Source organism: Eurypyga helias, unplaced genomic scaffold (assembly GCF_000690775.1).
Source record: "Eurypyga helias isolate BGI_N326 unplaced genomic scaffold, ASM69077v1 scaffold46596, whole genome shotgun sequence".
Taxonomy (NCBI): Eukaryota; Metazoa; Chordata; class Aves; order Eurypygiformes; family Eurypygidae; genus Eurypyga; species Eurypyga helias.
In genome coordinates this window covers 51,041-58,151 of record NW_010255591.1, presented here as the reverse complement: position 1 = coordinate 58,151, position 7,111 = coordinate 51,041, and positions in this window count along the sequence as shown.

Sequence of the window (7,111 nt, the reverse complement as noted above, 5' to 3'; positions counted from 1 at the left end):
GGTCCAAGTAAAACACCGTTCTTTAAATGTGAAAGAAGTTTTTAGCTGCCTGGTCAGGAAGGAAAAATGACACCTAAATGTAAATGCTGGGAAGATGTCTGCTTGCCTCTGAGAGCAAACTCAGCAGGGAGAAGTGGGGAGTGAGACTGGGAAAGGGGCAGCCAGGGCAGTGCTGAGCTCCCACCTAGCAAGCCCTGCCACCCCGCTCCATCCACATCCCTGAGCCCATGAGGGGACAGAGTGTCAAACCACACATCACTAGCTGGATACTGAGGGCGGAAAAGGAAAAATAACCTGCGTCCGTGCAATTTTCTTTAACATCCCAGTATGCCTACTGAGGAGTCACATTCCCTTCCGGGAATGCTGCCCTCCTGTGAAAGGTCAGCGGCATGACATTCCTCCCATCAGCTCTCCCACCCTCACGGCTCTGTTTTGATGACACGCAGATGAGTTATATGCTGATACTGTATTAGATGTCGTTTCAAACGCTTTCTCTAAAATGCTCCCGATTGCAACACAGAAATCTGTGAGGGCTTTTTCGAAGTCTTGGTCACTTTTTCCTACTGAAACTTAGCTTGGGCAGAAAGCACCGTGACAAGGTAGCACAGCATCCACCTTTCCTCTTAGCTGCTGTCTCTAGGGGTTTGAAATCTTAGTGTGTATCTGGGGTGGGTATGGGCCAGACTAGCACGGTCTCCAATATAAACTAGCAAAACACATGTTTAACTCGCTTTTCTGATACGTTCTGTAGCTTATTTGCTGATAGCACTCAAGCTGTCTAGTATAAAGCCAGCTAGTTAATGTCTCAGTGAAGCACACTCACTGCACGACCTGTTGTCTGTGCAGACAGACCCTGGCTGAGATACTGGAAATATTTCATAAGGAGAATTAGTCTGTTCAGAAACTGTGGGGTGTTCCAGCTCCTGCGCTGTGTGTTTGGGAGAACCCCAGAGTTCGCTTGAAGGGATCAGTGAGAAGGTAGCTGCAGTTTATACCTGAGAGGGTGCACTCACCTGCAGTTTAGAGAGATTTCAGCAGCAGGGGTTAGGGGACTGGACATGGCATTCTTTGGGACTCAGAACTGATGGAATTAATGTTATAACATTATGACTAGTGCAAAGTGGCTGTTGGTTATGAAAAGGGGTTACAAATCCCTAGCTCTCATCTTCTTTTCTTCCTGAAAAATGAGGTTTCTCTGGTAGAGTTGGGGAATGCCGTAAGATATGTATCTCTGTGCACTGCTTAGGCTATGTGTGAACCTCATGTCACACTCCCAGATCATTGTCTCCCATCTATTTCCAGCCTGGTGCTGCACCCTCTCGCTGTGCCAGCACCCCACTAGACAGGTGCCACCAAAGAACCTGAGCTGTGGGTTTGTAGCGAGAGCTTAAGCAGCTGAGGATGTGCAAGTGGCAGGGCCACATACCCTGACAAAATATACAGTGTGCTGGAAAGCTCTTTAAAGAAGCCTTGGTGTCACATTATTATTTGTAAGTAAAGGGGGAAAAAGAGATTTGTGTAATCCCCTGTATCCAACTACAAAGGCAGCTGATGCTCACACCCATCCAGAGCCTGAAACCTGGCCTGTACGTTAGTGTCAGAGCTCCTGCCCAGCACATGCTGCTGCATATGGTGCATGTGTGCCTGTTGCATGACCTTGCACATCAGGGAAGGAGGGGAGTTCAAAGACTGCACTCGGGACTGAAGTTTTTGGAGACTGAAATTTGATTCCTCAGTGACAACCAGAACATCAGGAATAAACAGGCTATTTATGCAAATATTTTCAAATAGTACTTTCAAATGGAAAATATTCTGGCATTGGCCAAGTAATTTAGACACTGTGTAAATGTAAACTTGACAGAATTTTTCATTATTTCATTATTCATTCTGTCATTCACATTGTTACTGCAGTTTATTCTTGTTTCCAGCAGATGTCTTAAGTGCCCTAGGAATGATTAGGAGAGCTCTGATTCTATATTGTTTATCCATCAAAGCAAAAGAGAAAAGACCAGGCTCCCCTCTGTCTGCTGGATATTCAGGGTTAATCAATTCTGTTACATGGCCGCCTGACTGAATCTTCTGAAGATCTTTGACTCTCAGGATCACGTGTGTTTGACACACCTTCATTGGAGTGGGAGAATGAAGAGGTTAGGTTTGCCTGAATTTGACATTCACTGCTCGCATTTGTTCCTGGTGTCTCTCCAGCCACAGACAAATCTTTGCAGTTCTCATACCATTCCCTGCAGGGCCAGGTTCTCTGCTGACATGGAATCATAGAATCTTTTAGGCTGGAAAAGACCTCTAAGATCATCCAGTCCAACCGTTATCCTAACACTGCTAATACAACCACGAAAGCAGGCCAAGCATCTTGCCTGCAGTCTCTTAAATCTCTCCTGGGATGGTGACTCCACCACCTCCCTGGGCAGCCTGTTCCGATGCCTGACAGTCCTTTCCAGGAAGACATTTTCCCTAATATCCAATCTAAACCTCCCCTCACACAACTTGATGCCATTTCCTTCTGTCCCATGTCCCTTGGAAGAAGAGACCAACCCCCACCTCTCTGCACGCTCTTGTCAGGGAGTTGTAGGGAGCGATAAGGTGTCCCCTGAGCCTCCTCTTCCCCAGGCTGAACACCCTCAGCTCCCTCAGCCGCTCCTCACAGCAATTGTGCTCCAGACCCTTCGCCAGCTCCATTCCTTTCTCTGGCCATGGAGGCCTGCAGGTGACATGGACGTGCCAGGTCTGATGTTTTACCTTGCTCTATGCTGAGATTCTCCTTGTCCGGCACTGGCAGCTCTACACAGCTGACAAGCGCAGGCTCCGGTTGCATCCATGTGCCATAGTTTCATCCTTCTCACATGCGCTGGGCAATCAAACAGTAGAAAGAACTTCTATTTTATGGCTTTATCAAGCTCTGTCCTCTCCCTTGCTCAACAGACTCGCATGTTAGTGGAATGCTCTCAGCCCACAGAAAATGGGGAAGTTCCTGTGAGTTAAATTCTCACTAAAGGCAACAGAGTTTTGCCTGCGTAAGGCCAACGGCTTTGTTCCTTCTCTGAAAATTAACAGCAAAACAGTCAGGGACCATCTCCCCATGCAGAGGAAAAGTGGTGCCAGGTCACCAAAGCTGGATGCGTACAAGCAAGCCACTAATATTTATGCAACACTAGATGTGAGCTAGTCCAGCCTGCTGAGATGGCAAGACTGCTCCCAGGTACGAGCTGGCAGTTTGTGCAGAGCTATGAGCTGCCATATAGTCTTAACAGCTTGGGTCTCTGTTAGCTTGAGGAACTTGGGCACTGCACACTGCTTCCTGATGTAGATGCTCCCCAGGTCGCAAACAGTGGGTGGTCTCTACCAAGGCAGCCCCTTTGCTAGGGATCTGGTGTGACCAGAAAACAAAACAGCTGTTCTAAAGAAAGGCTAGCAAATCACCTCTCAGTGCAGGACCTGTCAGACAAATACATCTTTACGTACCCAAGCTTCTTTTACAACATGGCACTTGATGCAGGATCTTGGCCAGCCTTTGCGGGCTATCTCTGCTAGAGCAGCGGGCTGTGGGTCCCCTTGAGCATCAGCATTAGCACAGCTGCAAATGCAGGGGGGCAGCTACATACTCTGCAATTTTGTAGTTCACTTGCTCCAGTGGCTCCATAAAACCAGTATAAGCCAGTACTGCATCCTCAAGAGAGATAACGGGCTTTGGCAATGCATATAGTGTGGTTTAGTGTGGAGAACCGAGTAAGGACTAAAAAAAACCCCATACTGTGGTTTTTATTTTCCCCCACCAAAATAGTTATGACATGGAAATAAATATTACTCCCTGAATTTTAATACTGCAGCTATGACTAGGTTCATTTAGAGGACCAATCAGCTTAATACTGTCCCTCTCAAAGCCAGTGATAAAACTCCTGTGAGATTCCAGTTTGAGTTAAATTTACCATCTTAATGGGAATAAGGAAGGAAGCTTGCAACAATTATCCTTTTATTATCCTGATTAGCAAACAGAACACTGTGTAATAACTTTATACATTGCTGACATGTTGAACAAAGTGCAGATCAAAATTCTCATACGAATCACATTATTTATGCTGTATTAAATCAACCTGCAATGCCAGGGAATGTGCTGCAAGAAAGGCAACATTGAAATGAGACTCACATTTAGTATGTGAACTGCGAGAACTGGTCAGAGCAAGTGTCATGCAGCACAGCCAGTGGCATGTAATAAGCTTAGGTGAGCAGTTGCAGATTGATCCTTCAGGTGAGATCTTAAAGGCAATTCCTTCTGTAAATCTGCTGTGACATACCCATGCGGAGTCTCCGAGCACTGCCTCTCTCTAGTGATGTGCTGCGTGTCACACGCCACTGACATACGGGTCTAGCATCACTTGGCAAGCAGACTTGATTATGGCACTCGTTTTTACAGCCAGTATGTAACTCCATTTCCCATCTGATCCTCAGATGGAGCAAGCCAGTTCCACCCATGAGGTGAGGCTGAGCCAGAACAGCGGGATCTGCAGTCTCATCCAAATCCAGGCACTGCTTGTTGGAAAAGGCTGAGTTTGGGGTCCAGGTTGCTCCTTTCCCTGTGATGCTCTACCAGAGGCAATTACTCAGATATACATGGAAAAGGGCAATCAAGAAAATAGTAGAAAATGGTTATAACAGCCACATTCAGTGTTGGTTCAGTCTCTGAGCTATTGTACTTGATGACAAAGCAAGGAAAATTTAGACTGTTTTCTCTCAGCTACATATATTTCTATGGAGCTTTGCTGTCAGGATTTCTGCTGAGCGTATTCAGCTTAAGGTTCTGTGCATCTCTTTGACTTTGGAGCAGGTATGATTTGAAACACAGATTTCAGCCATGGAGGCAGAACTTCCAGCTCAGCTGCTAAGTGTAATCAGGATTCCTTCAGTAAGTGGAGAATTAAATGCCAGAGAAAACCTTAAATCAAACTGCAGTGATATGGCATTGGACAAGTCACTTAATTTCATTTTTCATGTCTACAATAGAAACGGTCCAGAAACTCAAAGGGATGCTTTTGTAGGACCAATGAGATACTTGGCGAGCCACAGGAGACTTGGTTTGATTTTTTTTTTTTACAGTGGGAAAATATTATTAATGTAAAATGCAGACAGTAGAAGGAAAAAAACAGCAGCACAGAAACAGAAAAATAAGCTGCCAAAGCAAACTGACTTGGAAAAGAAAAACACTTCAGTTTTCATCATCATCATCTCTCTTCTGTGTTAGCAACAAAAGAAATGTTTTCTCCTAAAAGCCTTTGGAAAACAGCACTGATCTGACACATCCTCCAGGCCACACAGACCAGTATCACCAGAAGACACTCCAGTCACCATTCAGCTAAATTGGCCCACCAGCCTTTACAAACATTGTTTGGGCATTAGCTTATCACCTGGAGAGCCCCCGGGCTAGCCATTTCAGGGAAAGTACAGAAATCCGTGTCATAAATAATGCATCTGGCATATCTGCCGTCTCACTCCCTTCTAGGGCAGCTAAGATGCTGCATCATTCGCTGCTGCACTACACAGTGAAACGCATCTCTCCGTGCGGGAAATGTATTTACGAAGATTACCCAGCAGAAGAGCACAACATGATTTGTACTGGAACCTGCAGCTTATCAGGAAAATGATGTTTGGCAGGGACACAGCTGATGTCTGGCAGAAGGCAGCACATCTCCAGCTCTGGGGGTTGCAGTGGCAGAGCTACTGCCATCAGGACTGCCGGGAGCAGGAGGCTGATGGATGCAGCCGGGCCTTGGACCCGGGACCGGCAGAGAGCCCTGTGCCCAGTGGGCACAGCAGCCTGCAGGAGCTGTGGGCATGGGTGGCTTAAGTGCTTCACAGCAGTAGCCCGAAGAGCAAACCTGCCCCCAGAGAAACGCTCGCCTCCTATTCTCCAACCCCCCAGCCCTCACAGCCAAACGTTCTTTCCTTCACTGTTGTTCCCAGTTCCTTTGGATTGATTGTAGCATCTCAGCGTGGTCACTGAGTAAGAAAAAAAGGCTCTTGCAGCCAGATCGAAGGCCTCCTAACCTCAGAAGGAAAACAAGCAGGCCCCCACCCCTGCAGCCTTGCCTCTGACACAGGCCCCATCCACCCAAACCACAACCTTCTTCCCCTTATTATAGCTGGCACATGCCCTAACAAGTGCCTGTGGCCTCTCTTAGCCCACCCATTTCATCCCTGGCTAGTGGTGCCTTACCAAGCGTCAAACATCACCAGGGTTCTGAAGCTGCAAGGTTAAAGAGTCTGCCTTTGTCTTTTTAGATTATGTTTCAGTTCAGTCAGTTTTAAAGCTTTTACCAATGGGTGTGATGACTGTTGCTTTCTAAATGAAAGCTGATCTTACATGATGGCAAGTGCTTGAGCGGTTAAGAGACAGGCCAGTCACTATGAAGGCTGTCAGTGCTTGTTCCACACCTTGTCTTATCTTGCCCAAATGCTTGCAGACAAGAAGAAAGGTTCCCATATATGAAGGGTTACCCTACCTGCGTTAAGTCCACTCAGAGTTTGTCTGTCACACTTTCTGGGGGATGAAAGTCAACATGACCCAGTATCCCTCAGGAGTAAAATAGTAGTTTTTCTGAAGTGCTACCAGAGAACAGTGATGATTCCTGGGTACTCCAGGGACTCTAGAAACCCTGCAGAAGGAGGCTGGGCCCCCCCTGTCAAACCTGGTGTGCTGGTTTTGGCTGGGGTAGAGTTAGCTGGTGTGGGGCTGTGTCAGACGCTCCTTTACACCGTAAAAAGCAGCGTGTTGAACCTTTCCTTTGCCAGCTTTGCACAGGCCTGGCTAGCTGGAGTCGGAAGGAATGGTGCTGCTGCCCCATTTACCTCCCAGGCCTGTATCGATGGGCTGTTGCAGCCTGGTGAACACGCGTGGCTTCATGCAGAGACAGGAGTTGCGCTGAGCTCTGAGTACCGAACGCTTCCCCTGGAGCCAGGCAGGTCTCCAGCGATGCGGTAAAAACCACAGCAGGACCAGAAAGCCTCAGGGGCTGCCAGGTGGGAGTGCAAAGTCTGGGCAGTGACCGAACCCCGCACCCATAACAAACCACCCCACGGGCTCCCTTTCACGCATACAAATAAC